At 48.1% G+C, this 15,582-nt stretch overlaps 1 protein-coding gene across 4 annotated transcripts in view; it reads left to right on the forward strand.

Annotated features, from left to right (window-relative positions):
* The first annotated feature begins 2,319 nt into the window (after positions 1-2,319).
* The window catches only part of CAMTA2 (calmodulin binding transcription activator 2), an 897,177-nt gene continuing 883,914 nt past the window's right edge, over positions 2,320-15,582 (forward strand). For all 4 annotated transcript variants that reach the window (XM_086946206.1, XM_086946207.1, XM_086946208.1 and 1 more), the window contains exon 1: positions 2,320-2,387. The gene's annotated coding sequence lies outside the window, so the exon portion shown is untranslated. The remainder of the gene's footprint in view (positions 2,388-15,582) is intronic.

The raw sequence follows: 15,582 nt of genomic DNA on the forward strand, positions 1-15,582 counted from the left end.
TGATTTCTGGTTTACAGTTTCTGTAAAAAGGGAGGCTGGTGCAATACATTCTGTGAAGAGGCCATACCTGAAAAAGAAAGTGATTAAAATGATAGTGAAATAATAAAATGGTGAAAAACTAAACTCAGGAGAGTCTGCATAAAATTGTTGTAGAGAACAAAAACACAGAAGGTGATGAACAAAAGTGATGCAAGATGGCTGCTGTAGTTTGACAAAAGAGTTCCAGGAGGACGAGCAGTTCAAAATGTATCAGACGAGGCAGCACCAAACAGGAAGTGACATCCACAGTGCAGAACAGGATATCTGTCCGTTAGAGATCAGTGGGTTGGAGCCAGAATGAAGGCACTGCAAACCGAAGCTCCCACAACCGCAGCAGGTAGGAAACAGCATGAAGCGTCCAAGAGGCTGTCGCGGCCACCAGGAAACTGCGAGAAGAATGTAGCCTAAGGCAAGAACAATCCATTCTACTGTAGAGCACACAGAGACAAAGACTGCAATTACTAGCGGCAGTCACAAGCTCCACAGTGCACAAAGAGAAAAATTAGATCAGGAGAGTGCGCAGAGACAATGGCAGCAGTAAAGAACGGCAGCAGTCTTGAGCTGCACAGGAGCACACAACAACAATGGCAGTGGGGAATCTGAGCTCCAGCGGGCGCACTGGGATAATGGTAAGATTTATTTTCAACAAAGCAAAGCAGGGTACACAAAGCAGAGTCACACACCCTAAAGTAAACGTAGAAGGTGCCAAATTATCTTTCTTTGTGGAGTATTAATTTCCCTGTTCAAATGGTGAGACGGTTTCAGTCGGTGGGTCCAGGAAACGATACGCCAGCCTGGGAAAAAGCGCCAGCTAACCCCACTCCTCGTACCAGATGTAGAATTGGGCAGAAGCGCAGCGGCACAATGTATGATGAAACAAGTTGGTTTATTCCAGAGAAAAATCCATAAGGATGAGCCCACGGCTGTCAGCCCAGTTGCTCAGAAGAATGTTCAGAGAGAACTGACCTTTCTTCCAGCAACTAGAGATAGGTTCTAAATAAAGCAATAAAACGGATCTCGTTATTAATGGATAAAACAGTTTTTCTAAGAAACATCATGCATGGCAGTGATACAATCTTACCACATGCTGAAACCTCAACCGTACTTGTCTGAACACCTCTTATATAAAAAAAAAAGCATTATTTGACGCTGCTGCGGCTGGGGTCATTCCCCTCGAAAGATTTAACCCCGAAATGGAAGCATACCTGGCCGCATGAGAATGCCGCCTCTGTGGTCAGGGTGAAGAGACACTATTACATCTCCTAGGCGCTTGCCCCTCAATTACTGGAAATTCGAAAAATTGTCCTTGGAGAGTTATTAAGGAAAGACGAAATAAGGACATGCAGAGCGGCGGTCATAAAATACCTTGGAGGTTCGTGGATCCAATTGTCCTGCAGAGCTATAAAATTCTGGAACTGGTCAGAAAAAGCGATCTAACAAGAGTATACTTGAATTGAACTGTCACACTTGCTAATTGCACAGTCCACTTTTTAAAATATTTTCTACTGAATGGTTTGCACATTTTTCAATTGCACTGATTATTAAGATTGTCTCTCAGTCTAATTAGCAGATGATTGTCTGAGGATAGGACCTTGTTGTGTTTTTATCTTTAGCTTTTATAAACGGATTTCCAATGTATTATGTATAACGGTGGTTTTCCCACTCTTTTATGATTTTTAACTAAATCAAATAAAATTATTATTGACTTAAGGTTCTAAAACAGAATATTCTATTGCAGAATACTAGAGAAGGCAAGTATGGTAGATCAAATGAAATAGTGAATAAAACGTCATAATACATAATAATAACATATTAAATAGGACACTAGGGTAGTAAGCACTTAATATTTACAATTTACAACACATTTTTTGGGCGTATTCGGGTACTTGCGCTGATTCAAACTCATGTTTAATCGCTTTAATTTCTATATTAACTTCTTTTCTGCATAATCCCATAGATTACACTCAAACAGTAAAATGGGAGGTGTCACGCGAGGAATGCGCGTATCACGCTGAGTGACAGGAGTTCTGGCCAGAGCAGCTCCCCAGACCCGGTGTGAGTTCTCGGCCCTAGGTCCAGCACGCCGCCACCCACCCGGAAATGATGTCTGCCCCTCCCCCCCGCTCCCTCACACCGTTCGGTGCCAGGCGTGACCCCGGCGTTCGCTGCCCGCGAGCCCCACGCTCGCTGTCCGGAGGAGGCGTGGCCTCGCTTTGACAGCCGCGAGGAGGCACGTGACGCTCCACGCACGCCGGGGGTGCGCCCGGCTCGGTACGCGCTGACGTCAGACGCCGCCGCCCTGAGAGAGGGGCTGCTATGTAAGATGGCGGTTGGCAGGGCTCCGGAAGGTAAGCACCCTGCTCGCCTCTGCCGCTGCTCCCCGCTCCGGCGCGGGCCCCGGGAGGCCGCGGCGCGCCCCTCGGGCTCGTCCGTGCTGACCGGCGTCTGCCCGCTCCCTTCCTTCCCCCCGGCTCGGTGCATGCATCACACCGGAGGCCTGCAGGGGCGGAGGAGGCGTGTGAGCTGCACCTGCGGAGGGTTGGGGGCTGAGCCCCGCGGTGGTCCCTGGGGGTCGTCTCACCTGCACCCTGCTCCTCCCCCGGGCTCTTGTTCCATTATCAATGGAGCCTCCCCCATCCCTTAGGGTCACTATCCCTGTCCTGTCACTGGGCTCTTGTTCCATTACCAATGGAGCCTCTCCCTCCATCCCTTAGTGTCTCCCCCTGTCAAGGGGCCCGGATCTCACTCCTGACGCTGGGCAATGGAGCCTCCCCCATCCCTTAGGGTCACTATCCCTGTCCTGTCACTGGGCTCTTGTTCCATTCTCGCTGCCCCCCTCTGTCCCCATCCCTTAGGGTCTCCCCCTGTCAAGGGGCCCGGATCTCACTCCTGACGCTGGGCAATGGAGCCTTTCCCCATCCCTTAGGGTCTTCCTCCTCCCAGGGCCCTCATACCTCCCCTGTCAGTGGGCTCTTGTGCTCTTTATTAATGGAGCATCTCCCCATCCCTTAGGGTCTCCCTCTTCCCAGGGCCCTTATCCCTCTCCTGCCACTGGGCTCTTGTGTCGTTCACATAGGAGACTCACTTCCCCAATCACCTAGCTACCCCCCCCCCCCCCCCCCCCATGTCAAGGGGGCCGTATCCCTCCCCTGCAGCTGGGCTCTTGTTCCATTCTCGCTGCCCCCCTCTGTCCCCATCACCTAGGGTCTCCCCCTGTCAAGGGGCCCGGATCTCACTCCTGACGCTGGGCAATGGAGCCTTTCCCCATCCTTAGGGTCTTCCTCCTCCCAGGGCCCTCATACCTCCCCTGTCAGTGGGCTCTTGTGCTCTTTATTAATGGAGCCTCTCCCCCATCCCTTAGGGTCTCCCTCTTCCCAGGGCCCTTATCCCTCTCCTGCCACTGGGCTCTTGTGTCATTCACATAGGAGACTCCCTTCCCCCATCACCTAGCTACCCCCACCCCCCCCCATGTCAAGGGGGCCGTGTCCCTCCCCTGCCGCTGGGCTCTTGTTCCATTATCAATGGGGCCTCTCCCCATTCCTTAGCGTCACTATCCCTGTCCTGTCACTGGGCTCTTGTTCCATTATCAATGGAACCTCCCCCATCCCTTAGGGTCACTATCCCTGTCCTGTCACTGGGCTCTTGTTCCATTCTCGCTGCCCCCTCTGTCCCCATCACGTACGGTCTCCCCTTGTCAAGGGGCCCGGATCTCACTCCTGACGCTGGGCAATGGAGCCTTTCCCCATCCTTAGGGTCTCCCTCCTCCCTTAGGGCCTTCCTCCTCCCTTAGGGTCTTCCTCCTCCCAGGGCCCTCATACTTCCCCTGGCAGTGGGCTCTTGTGCTATTTATTAATGGAGCCTCTCCCCCATTGCTTAGGGTCTCCATCTTCCCAGGGCCCTTATCCCTCTCCTGCCTCTAGGCTCTTGTGTCATTCACATAGGAGACTCCCTTCCCCCATCACCTAGCTCCCCCCCATGTCAGGGGCCGCATACTCCCCTGTTTCTGAGGATGTGTTCCATACTCGTTGGGGGCATGCCCCTCCTCTGTCACTGGGGTGTTGTCATCCTGTCCCTCCCCCTCCGCTGCTGGGTTTGTCTCGTCCCCTCACCTGGACCATGTCCCTCACCTGTCTCTGGGGCCTGGGTCCCTGCCCTCCTCCCCCGCCACTGCGGGATTGATTTACTCCTGTCTTCCGACCTGCCCTTCACCCTAGTCTCCCTTCTCATCACTGTGGCCTTTCGCCCTCCTAGCCCCAGGCCCCCCCTAATCCTTACATACCCTCGCACTTAACCTCCCCGTTGCTCGTCCAGTGAGGGTCCAGGAAGGAGCCTGAAAGTGTTAAGTCCACGGGCGTTCAGCGGGAGGGGCACGGGGGTCGCCCTTTGGGTATTTTCGAATGAGTGTACCTTTTAATAGGAGTGGGTGATTGAACATAGGATAGCGGCGAGTTCAGCGCTCTGTTACCAATAACCTGTCAGTTGTGTGTGTGTCTGTCTGTCCGTCCGTCTGATGTAAAGGCACATCAACCTGCTGGTGGGCCACTTCAATGGCCGTATCCTGCTCTTTAACTTTCTGACCTCGTCTCATAATTCCAGCCCCTAATCCGCTTGTGCTGCCAGGGTCGCACGGAGTGTGGTGGACGCATGCCAGTGCACCTTAGTCCCTTAATGCCCCCGGGAATGAGATCAACATCCCTCCTGCTGCCATCGTGGGAACCTTCGCTGCGGGCCCCGATCGGGGGGCTGTTCCCAGGGGTGCATTCCCAGGGCTCACTTCTAACCCATCTGTCTGTAAGGTCCGTGGCTGCGCGCATCGGCGCCGTCCTTGCGGCTCCCGGTCACTGCCCGAGGCCGACTCTTGCAGGAGCCGTTTCAGGTTTTGGATAGCTCCCGGGCGGAGTCTGCGGCTGCCCAGGGGCGTTTCCTGTGGGAAAGCGATATTTCCGGCACCATCCCACGGTTTAAAGACCACAGACGCTGGGGCCAGACGGGGATGGAGCTCGTGTGTGTCGACCTTATTTGCATGTTATCCTGCTGCTCAAGAGGTCGCTACTCTCTCACCCATGTACATACTGAGTTACTATCTCTGGGTAAACCGAAGAGCCTAGTTTTTACCCCTTTAATTTGCGGGGGGGGGGGGGGGCAGCTCAGTTTGTAAATCACTGTCATGGGATTGAGTGCTAAAATATAGATGAATAGTTGAGAAAATAAGAGCATACACCCGGAGCAGGACAACGATGGGCCACAAGTCAACCAGGAAATAATACAACCGCACAAAAACTGTACAGAAACCAGTTAAAGCGAACGTAACTTCAAGTGGATCCGACCCGGAACTACTGTCAGCGGCACCAGAAATGGACTAGCCTCCGGCGGGATCTGCGGAGCCCAAACCTAATCCCAGGAGTTTCAGCCTGAAGGCAGGAGCAGGGCAGACTGCCAACAGCTCGATAAGACATGTAACCGGACTAGAATATACTGGAAACATACATTTACCAGAACCCCCGCCCGCGACCTCCAGGCTGAGTGCGGCCAGGTCTTAAACAGAAGAGAACGGAGCAGGATCCAGCTGGGCAGCGTCGGACGAAAGACTCCTCAAGACGCTGGGGGCAGAATAGATGGAGCAGAACCCAAGGAAAGGACACACACCGACCCGAAGAAGAACCGAACGTTTCTGGGGCACAAGACAACTCACGGAAAATACTAAAGCCAGAAAAGAACTGGACCCAACCGAACTGAAGATGGCTGTAGCAGCTAGAACAGCACAGGCCAGAATATAGTGAAATACAACCGGAACGAAAATAAATCTCAGTCGAATGGAATGAAACCTTGCAGAGAACAGCCTGCATAGGCGACAGCAGCATCACGGTGAATCTAAAATGCACAAGAATGTATCGAAGGCAGATAAAACTGGACGAAACTTGACAGTCGAATAGAGCTTGGCCCGGACACAGTCCTGACAGAACGAAGATAATGCGCCTGGCAGGTACAGAGGGGGCACCAGCACCACCTTTGACTCCTGTGGCGGTAGAGAGAGATACTCGCACAATGGACGACAGCAGCCACAGCAGAGTAAATCTGGAACGCTACAGCCACCACGGAGTACAGCTGGGTTAACAGAGCAGTCAGGGCAGAACAGATAGGAGCTGGCTCAGTGAGATGCAGCAATAACCGAAAAGAAACTTGAGGGCAGAAGCCTTGCATTGAGCAGACTCGGGGCGTTTACTTGGGAAGTGTCTGATTAGACAGGTGATTTTATTGGGCTCTGTATTGTTTTCCAGCTCTCTGGATATGTTTTTGAGTACCGTGTTTGTGTTTTTAAGGAACCGGAAGCCACATGTATTTCAACCTTTATTTGTTCTCTCCTTGGTAACCGTGTTTGCATGTTTAGTCTGGTGTACTCCTCTTCAGAATTATTGGCCTGTCCTGCAGTGCTCATGTATTTGAGCGTAAGCTGCTTGTGTGACTACATTTACTGTTTGTGCTCTTTTTCCTTATGTTGGCGCTGTTCTTGTGTGGTCTTGGCATGTTCTGGGTTGTGTGAGTACGGTCCTGCGTCAGCCTTGAAGATTTGTGGGCGCTGTTTACCTCAGCTGGTTCCATTCTTGTTTGGGCTGTGAGTCTCGTAGAGACGGGGTGTTTGAGTACTTCGCCTGTGTTGTAGAGTTTGGGGATATTCCACTAGTTTTGGGGTACTATGGCTATGTTGTAAAGCTGGCGGATATTCCAGCAGTGTTTGGGTACGTCGCCTGTGTTGTAAAGCTGGCGGATATTCCAGCAGTGTTTGGGTACGTCGCCTGTGTTGTAAAGCTGGCTTTAGTTCTAGCAGTATTTGTGTACTTTGCCTGTGCTGTAGAGCTGGGTGAAATTCTACCAGTGTTTACTGGGTGACATCCTACCAGTATTAGGATACTTTGTGTTGTATAGCTGGGGGTATAGTTTAGCCTTGGATGTGTACTTATTTTATTAAATATTATAAAGCGTGAAAAATCCTTGTTTTTGTTTTAGAGACTGTAAAAATGGAAAATAACAGAATGTACACAAAGTAATACATAGAATGGCATGGCGATATCACACACTAGACACCAACCTAGAATTAACAGAGAGTCCAACATGAACAATGTACCTATATATACAGGAAAAGGGAGTAGTTTTAACTAAAACGAGTTCCCATCAGTCCCCCATCGAGACCGCCCTTAATCATCTGGGATCTCTTTTGCATGAATAAATCACAATCAGGGGTAAAAAAACCTGTGTTAGCGGATAGCTACCATACACAGGAAAAACCCAGTGTTAATGCTGATGTGAATAGAATAGCGTTTCTAGTGGTGAACTGAGTAGCAGTGCTTTAGAAAAAGTGAATTGTGAAAGATAGATAGAGGAATCTAAAATGAGGTCGTGATCGGGGAAACAATTTTAATAAACACCCTCACACTCCTAAATCAATAAAAACAGTGCTAATTAGTGGTATAACAAATGTCCACTAAAAAAGATATAAGGTCGACATGTTTCTGCAGACGAATGAGGTCTAAAGATCCCCTGCTGCTTCTTCAGGACCATTAGAGCTACTACTAAGTTAAACAAAATAAACCATATCACCTGAGAGTGTATGTGTAATCATCTTCTCATCCTGAAATATAGGAAGAAAATGGTATATATAAAGGTACAGTGTCAAGAATTTGAATCAACAACATAACATACACATTGTGCTACAAATTACAATGTTATGTAGAATGTGCTAGTCATATAGCAAGTAATGACCAACAATTCAGACCGTCAGAGTCAGTCATAAATCACCGAGTTAGTGAGTTCATAAGTATAAGTTCACTCACCAATGTGATGAGAAGGAACAGCCCCACCTCACCTGGCACGAGCTCAGGTAGTGGATGCACCGCACTATAAAGAAACAACAAACAAAAAGATGTATCTACATCTATATACAATCCATAGCCAGACCTGTCCCTGCAAGCGCCACATCTGCGTCACACACATACAGACACCAGGAAACTTCACCTGGTTGAATTTGTTATTTTAGCGTAAAGTGGTCGCAACGATCTTTCGACCCAACAAAGTCTATGGTAATCGGTCCACGCATGACCCATACTGTGACTCACCTATCCGTCGGTGCACCGGTCGTCCCTCTAAGCTCTCTCGTAGGGAGGAACCGACACGGTGCACCGGCGAGGGTTTTAATGTCTGACTCTGTTCCGCTTTCGGCGTCAGGCAAGTTCTGACGCCCCTCGCGCGTCATCACGTCAAGCGCGCTTGTGCTGGTTAGGATTATTATTGCTGTTTACGTCTAAATACCAGACTGATTGTGGGAGAAATAATAATTGTGTCCTACTATACTTTTTGGTGCTCCCAAACTAGGGATTCGAACTCCCATAAAAGCGGCATATGGGCTGTTTTAACTACATTTCCCGATACTATCAGCGCGCCGACCAGCACAAGCGCGCTTGACGCGCCAGAACTTGCCTGACGCCGAAAGCGGAACAGAGTCAGACATTAAAACCCTCGCCGGTGCACCGTGTCGGTTCCTCCCTACGAGAGAGCTTAGAGGGACGACCGGTGCACCGACGGATAGGTGAGTCACAGTATGGGTCATGCGTGGACCGATTACCATAGACTTTGTTGGGTCGAAAGATCGTTGCGACCACTTTACGCTAAAATAACAAATTCAACCAGGTGAAGTTTCCTGGTGTCTGTATGTGTGTGACGCAGATGTGGCGCTTGCAGGGACGGGTCTGGCTATGGATTGTATATAGATGTAGATACATCTTTTTGTTTGTTGTTTCTTTATAGTGCGGTGCATCCACTACCTGAGCTCGTGCCAGGTGAGGTGGGGCTGTTCCTTCTCATCACATTGGTGAGTGAACTTATACTTATGAACTCACTAACTCGGTGATTTATGACTGACTCTGACGGTCTGAATTGTTGGTCATTACTTGCTATATGACTAGCACATTCTACATAACGTAATTTGTAGCACAATGTGTATGTTATGTTGTTGATTCAAATTCTTGACACTGTACCTTTATATATACCATTTTCTTCCTATATTTCAGGATGAGAAGATGATTACACATACACTCTCAGGTGATTATGGTTTATTTTGTTTAACTTAGCAGTAGCTCTAATGGTCCTGAAGAAGCAGCAGGGGATCTTTAGACCTCATTCGTCTGCAGAAACATGTCGACCTTGTATCTTTTTTAGTGGACATTTGTTATACCACTAATTAGCACTGTTTTTATTGATTTAGGAGTGTGAGGGTGTTTATTAAAATTGTTTCCCCGATCACGACCTAATTTTAGATTCCTCTATCTTTCACAATTCACTTTTTCTAAAGCACTGCTACTCAGTTCACCACTAGAAACGCTATTCTATTCACATCAGCATTTCACATCAGCATTAACACTGGGTTTTTCCTGTGTATGGTAGCTATCCGCTAACACAGGTTTTTTTACCCCTGATTGTGATTTATTCATGCAAAAGAGATCCCAGATGATGAAGGGCGGTCTCGATGGTGGACTGATGGGAACTCGTTTTAGTTAAAACTACTCCCTTTTCCTGTATATATAGATACATTGTTCATGTTGGACTCTCTGTTAATTCTAGGTTGGTGTCAATTCTGTTCAGGGGGCTTAACAGATAGGGTCTATAAACTTACCCCTGGGACCTTCTTTGTGTTTGATATCACAGACTAGACTATTTTGTGTAATTGGGCTTTGTGATGCAGTGTACAAGTAGGTTTTTATGAGTGGGAGATCGCGAAAGAACATAATAGTTAATGTCATAAAATTAACTGTAGAATGTCAAACATGCAAAACAAAACGAGAAAAGTTACCAGAAATAACTGGATTAACAGTGGTAAAGTTGCTAGCATCTGTCTGGAAGGAAACTATTCAATAATAACATTTTTACTTCTTTTTACGTTGAGCCTAGCACTGCGAGGCATGGTGTATTCAGTACATGGGCTTCAAGCTGACCCATTGGTTGTTCCAGGTGTCTTTCTAAATTCTTTACTTTTGAATAGTAAATCGTGCCCATTTGACCTCCTTTTGGTCTGTGGTTCCCTCCCATAGTGACTGGTCATTCTACAGGGCTCATTTCGCTTTCGTCTATTTCAGTTAGTTTTGCGCACTATTTTTTCCAATGTTACTGCTTCCCCTCCCTCCCACCGTTTCTGTGTTTTCCCCTTCGCACCTTCGCTTTCACTTATGATCTATAGAGTCTGGGTCACTGAAGATCGAGTTGAGAAGCTCCCTTTCACCCAATCTTTCGTTTTTAGCATTAATTGTTTCACTCACTAGGAACTCAGTTTCTCCATTTCTGTGAACAGCGCAGTAAATCTTGTGCTTTTATCTAGTCTGAATGTGGCAGATGTATCTCTGTTCCTAGTGGCAATTCCTCTTTCTTAGCCCTCTAGACAGTGCTGCTAGCTGCTTCTGTGGTCTCATCGGTAAATACGTTCTCTACATAGTGCTGCTGATGCTCTGGTCCTGTCAGTAATTCCTACATTCTTAGTCCTCTATTCAGTGCTGCAGCTGCTACTCTGGTCCCGTCGGTAATTCCACATTCTAACTCCTATAGGCAGTGCTGCACCTGTGTCTCTGTTCCTAGTGTTAATTCCTCATTCTCAGTCCTCTAGGTAGTGCTGCTAGCTGCTTCTCTGGTTCCAGTGGTAATTCCTCATTCTTAGTCCACTAGGTAGTGCTGCTATCTGCTTCTCTGGTCCTGTCAGCAATTCCTCATTCTAAATCTTCTTGACAGTGCTGCTACTCTGGTCCCATTGGAAATTCCTCCATTTTATGTCCCCTTGGTAGTGCTGCAGCTGTGTCTCTTTTCATACATCCAGTACACTACAAACCAAAACATAAAAGACATTCTTTAACAATGTCAATAGCTCTAAAACTGACAAATGTGATATCCGTTGCATTGCAAATGCTTGTTTGAAGATGGTTATTGAAGAAGTTGGTCTTGGTCAACGGAGGAAGAGTGTGCCAGATTTTTGGAGCAATGCGGGAGAAGGTTCCCTTTTAGAATTTGTTAATTTTTTGGGTTGTGTGCAGAAGGGAGCTTGTGTTACAAGAAGATCTATTCCCATCAGATGGAACCAGCTTCTGCGCCAGGTAGCAAGGAGTGTTGTGGCGAAGGGCTTTGTGTCATACAGGTGATTTTTATGTGAATCCTAGCCTCAGAAGGTAGCCAGTTCAGTGTATGTAAGACAGAGGTGATATGCTCATTATATTGTGCCTGTGATGAGCCGAGCAGCCGTATTCAGGGTAGTCCCCATAGGAGCTAGTCTTATTTTCGGTAGGCCCACGAGGGTAGCATTCCCATAGTTGAGTTTGGAGGTCACAAGTGCTTGAATTGCTATTTTGAGATCTGCAATGAGAAGGAAATGTTTTAGTTTCCTTAATGTGTGAAATTGGTGATTCGTCCCTCTGGCGGAGGTGCTTATGTGGTTCTGCATGGAGAGGTGGTTGTTTAGTATGAGTCCTTGGGATTTTTCTGAATCAATATGTGTGGTACAGTTCAAGGCTGTAAGATGTGGGAACATCTTTGATGTTAGAGGGGAAATTTAGTTGAGTTATGTGGTAGAGCTGGGTGCCATTCTAGCAGTGTTTGGATACTTGGCCTGTGAGAGCTGGGTGACATTCTAGCAGTGTTTGGATACTTGGCCTGTGAGAGCTGGGTGACATTCTAGCAGTGTTTGGATACTTTTCCTGGGTTTATTAACTGTGCTTGCATTATAGAGCTGGGGTATGTTCTAGCAGTGTTTATTCACTTTGCCTGTATTGTAGTGCTGGGAGATATTTTAGCAGTGTCAGGGTAGTTGGCCTGTGTTGTAGAGCTTGGTGACCTCCATCAGCATTTACTTAATTCGGTGGGGCAGTATTTTGATTTATTTGTTGAAGTCTATAAATCCGAATTAGTTTGTCGTGGGTTGAGTGTACAATAAAGGCTCTAGGTAAGGACAGCGACCACATAGATTAATCTGTCTGACTGTCCATTGTTACTTACAAGTCCGTAGTGGCAAGGGTGCAAGCGACTCACTTAGTCACCACTTAAAGTAGCTGTGCTTATGAAGATGTGGCTTGAAGGTGTCCACACAGGCATTTGATAGTTTAGGGGTTCATGGATGTAGCAGAGTGGAAACAGGCAGAGGCATAAATGTTTCAGACTGAGGGGAGCAATGGAGGACTTTGATCGGAGAGGGCGGTGCTGGTTTTGGCTAGACCTCTGAGATCATTGAAAAGTCCTAATCATAACCTATTCCACCTTGTGCGCACAGGGTGCTCAGAGGTGTGGAATTTAATAAAATATCTACTTGTCCATGGGGCAGGTTGCTTGTTATGTTATGTTATAAATCCTTTTATTGCGCGCTCTGTTACTCAGGAGTATCCTGGCGCGATGAGTACATGATAAAAAGGCGGGGCCACTAACACACCGAAGAGAGAGATTACAGAGTAATATTAAACAGGTATGTTTTGAGTCCCTTCTTGAACTGCGAAAGTGAGGAGGCAGTGCGAAGGGCCAAAGGAAGAACATTCCATACTCTAGCAGCCTTAACAGAGATGGATTTGCCTCCAGTTCTGGCAAGCTTAAATTTAGGCTGGACCATCTGACAAAGGTTAGCCGAGCGGAGAGCCCGTTTAGGAGCATAAAGAACAAATCTATTCCGCAAGTATACTGGGCCTTGCTGATTGATAGCCCGATATGCCAGGACCAGAATTTTAAACAAAATACGATTGGCAATAGGCAACCAATGAAGGCTGCGCAGATGTTCACGAACACTAGTTCTCCTGGGTAGTTGAAACATCAGCCTGACTGCCGAGTTTTGAATAACCTGAAGTCGACGGACCATGTAATCAGGTAGGCCACTGAAGAGTGCATTTGCATAGTCTAAGCTTGATAAAATCAACGCTCTAAGCACAGTCTCTCTAGCTTTGCCGGGAATGAGGGGAAAGAACCTTCTGAGGGCCTTTAGAGTGGCATAACAGGTACCGGTTAGTTTCTTAATATGCTCCCCGAACTTTAAATCCTGTCCGAACCAGACACCTAGGTTCTTTACAGGGGCACCTGATGAGTTCGGACAGGGTAGGTCGGAGGGCCAAATTTGTTCCCTGAAATTATCCGGAAAAGATCCATAGAGGAGGATCTCCGTCTTCTCCTTGTTACATTTAAGCTGGGCCATTGCCAGCCAGCGAAAAACCTGCGACAGGCAACTCTGAACGGTCAAGGGGTCTAGATGATTTTTTGGCCAGGTGAAGAGCAGCTGGGTATCATCAGCATAAGCCATTATTTTGGCACCCAGCTGCTCCGCTAGATAGACCAAAGGGGTCACATAAACATTAAAAAGCAAGGGGCTTAAGGTAGACCCCTGCGGGACTCCTGTGGTAAGTTCCTTAGCCTTAGATGCATAAGGGGGGACCCACACTTGCTGTAATCTATCTTTCAGAAATGAGGTCAACCAACCCAAAGCGCGGCCTGAAATACCGACAGCACCCAATCTGGCCAGAAGCAACGAATGGGGCACTGTATCGAAGGCGGCAGAGAGGTCTAGTAAGATCAGAACCGCCCTGCCGCCTCCATCCAGGCACTCCCGAATAGCTTCTGAAACCTCAATTAATGCTGTTTCGGTGCTGTAGGCCGCTCTGAACCCCGATTGAGCAGGGTGGAGCGCGTGAGAAGACTCAATAAACCCTTCAAGTTGTCTAAAAACAATCTTTTCACATGTCTTAGCCAACGCTGGCAAAAGAGATATGGGCCGATAGCTAGAGGGCATAGTCGGGTCCAGGCCAGACTTCTTCAGTAATGGGAGGAGCTTGGCTTGCTTCCAACTCAGAGGCACAGAGGCCGAGCAAAGAGATAAGTTAACAATCCTAGTTACCTCCTGGCAGACTATCGCCGACACTCCTCCCAGAACTCTAGCAGGGCAGGGGTCGGCGGGCGAACCAGATTTAAGGGCAGACAGAATTGGTAAAACCTCCTTTTCAGAGGCTGGGGAGAAGGAAGTAAACAGACCTTCCGAAGAAACAGCTTCCAATATGGGCAATGAAGTGGATGTCAGGGACTTGTTCGGGGCAGTTTGGAGATCTTGCTGGATCTTCAGAATCTTTTCAGAGAAAAAATCTGAAAGTTCATCGCACCATTGATTGGAAGAAGGTAGTGTAGGTAGCGCGGCTCTAGGAGAGAGAAAACTCTGGACTATAGCAAAAATTTCTTTGCTATTATTACTGGCTTTTTCAATGCGTCCAGCATAGTAATTACTTTTGGCCACCTTGATTTCATTATAGTACTCCTTTTGGGAGCAGCGCAGCCGTTTCTTCGCCTCCGACGAATAATCAAGCCGCCAAATCCTCTCCAGTTTCTTACACTTCAGCTTCTGCTCCCGTAGACCATGGGTAAACCAGGGCTGGGACGGCAAGAAGCGGGGTCGGCAGACTCGTTTATTCTGCATAGAAACTGCCGAGCCACTAGCCATCCATGTGTTAAAAGCGTCATCTGCTGCATTAATTTCAGTAGTCAGCATCGGCTGGCAGCTAGAAAGAAATTCAGAAAAGGATGCAACATTGATACGTTGCTGATGGGCCTGAGACTGAGTTGGCATTAATCCAGAGCCAATAGTCAATGTCCAGGAAAATCTAACCAATTCATGGTCGGTCCAGGTCATGGCTTCTGGCCGCTCCATTATAATGTCAAAGTTAGAACAGACTAAATCAAGGACATGGCCCCCCGCATGCGTTGGAGTCTCCACCCATTGTTTAAGATGGGCCATTGAAAGAGTTTCTCCAAATCTAATTGCCTCACTGCAATCCGCCATATCCATATGGATATTAAAATCCCCCAAAAGGAGATAATTTGCAAACTGAAGTGTGCGGGGTATGATGGCTTCTTCAAGATCCCCAATGAAGTTGCCAATATAGCCTGGAGGACGGTACACAAGTGAGCCACCTAGTGTCCAGTGAGAATTAAAAGCAAGACTGAAGTGCAGGAGTTCTGCTTCATGAAAGCCTTCAAGGGGTTCACATAAAAGGGTCCAAATCTCTCTATAGATCACTGCGATCCCTCCCCCTCTGCCCTTGGGGCGATCTGCTCTAGAGATCTTAAACCCACGTGTGATTGCCAGTTCAACGACGGGAGCGCATGAGTCATTCATCCAAGTCTCTGTAACGAAGAGTAGGTCAAGCCTATTCTCCCCAAGGATATCAAATATAGCCGCAGCATGTCTCACTAGAGACCTAGCATTGATAAGCGCCGCTCGGATCCTACAGGTATCCAGGCTGGGTTGTACAGAGTGGACCTCAGGCTTAGGAAGATGATAACTACAAGCCGGACACACTTTGCCCTGACTTTCACTCACCAGCCACGAATGGCTCTCCACGCAGCCACGGGATTTAAGAGCCATCAGGTCTGCATGGGAATACCGCAGAGCAGCGTGGGGCTGATGCGATTGAAAACACCTTGGGGGCCCTGCCCTGGGCCCGTCCGGGACACGGACGGGCACAGACAAGCCCTCCTTTGGCGCTCCTTCGGCGCGCA

The sequence above is a fragment of the Lissotriton vulgaris genome, chromosome 12 (assembly GCF_964263255.1).
Source record: "Lissotriton vulgaris chromosome 12, aLisVul1.2, whole genome shotgun sequence".
NCBI classification, from domain to species: Eukaryota; Metazoa; Chordata; class Amphibia; order Caudata; family Salamandridae; genus Lissotriton; species Lissotriton vulgaris.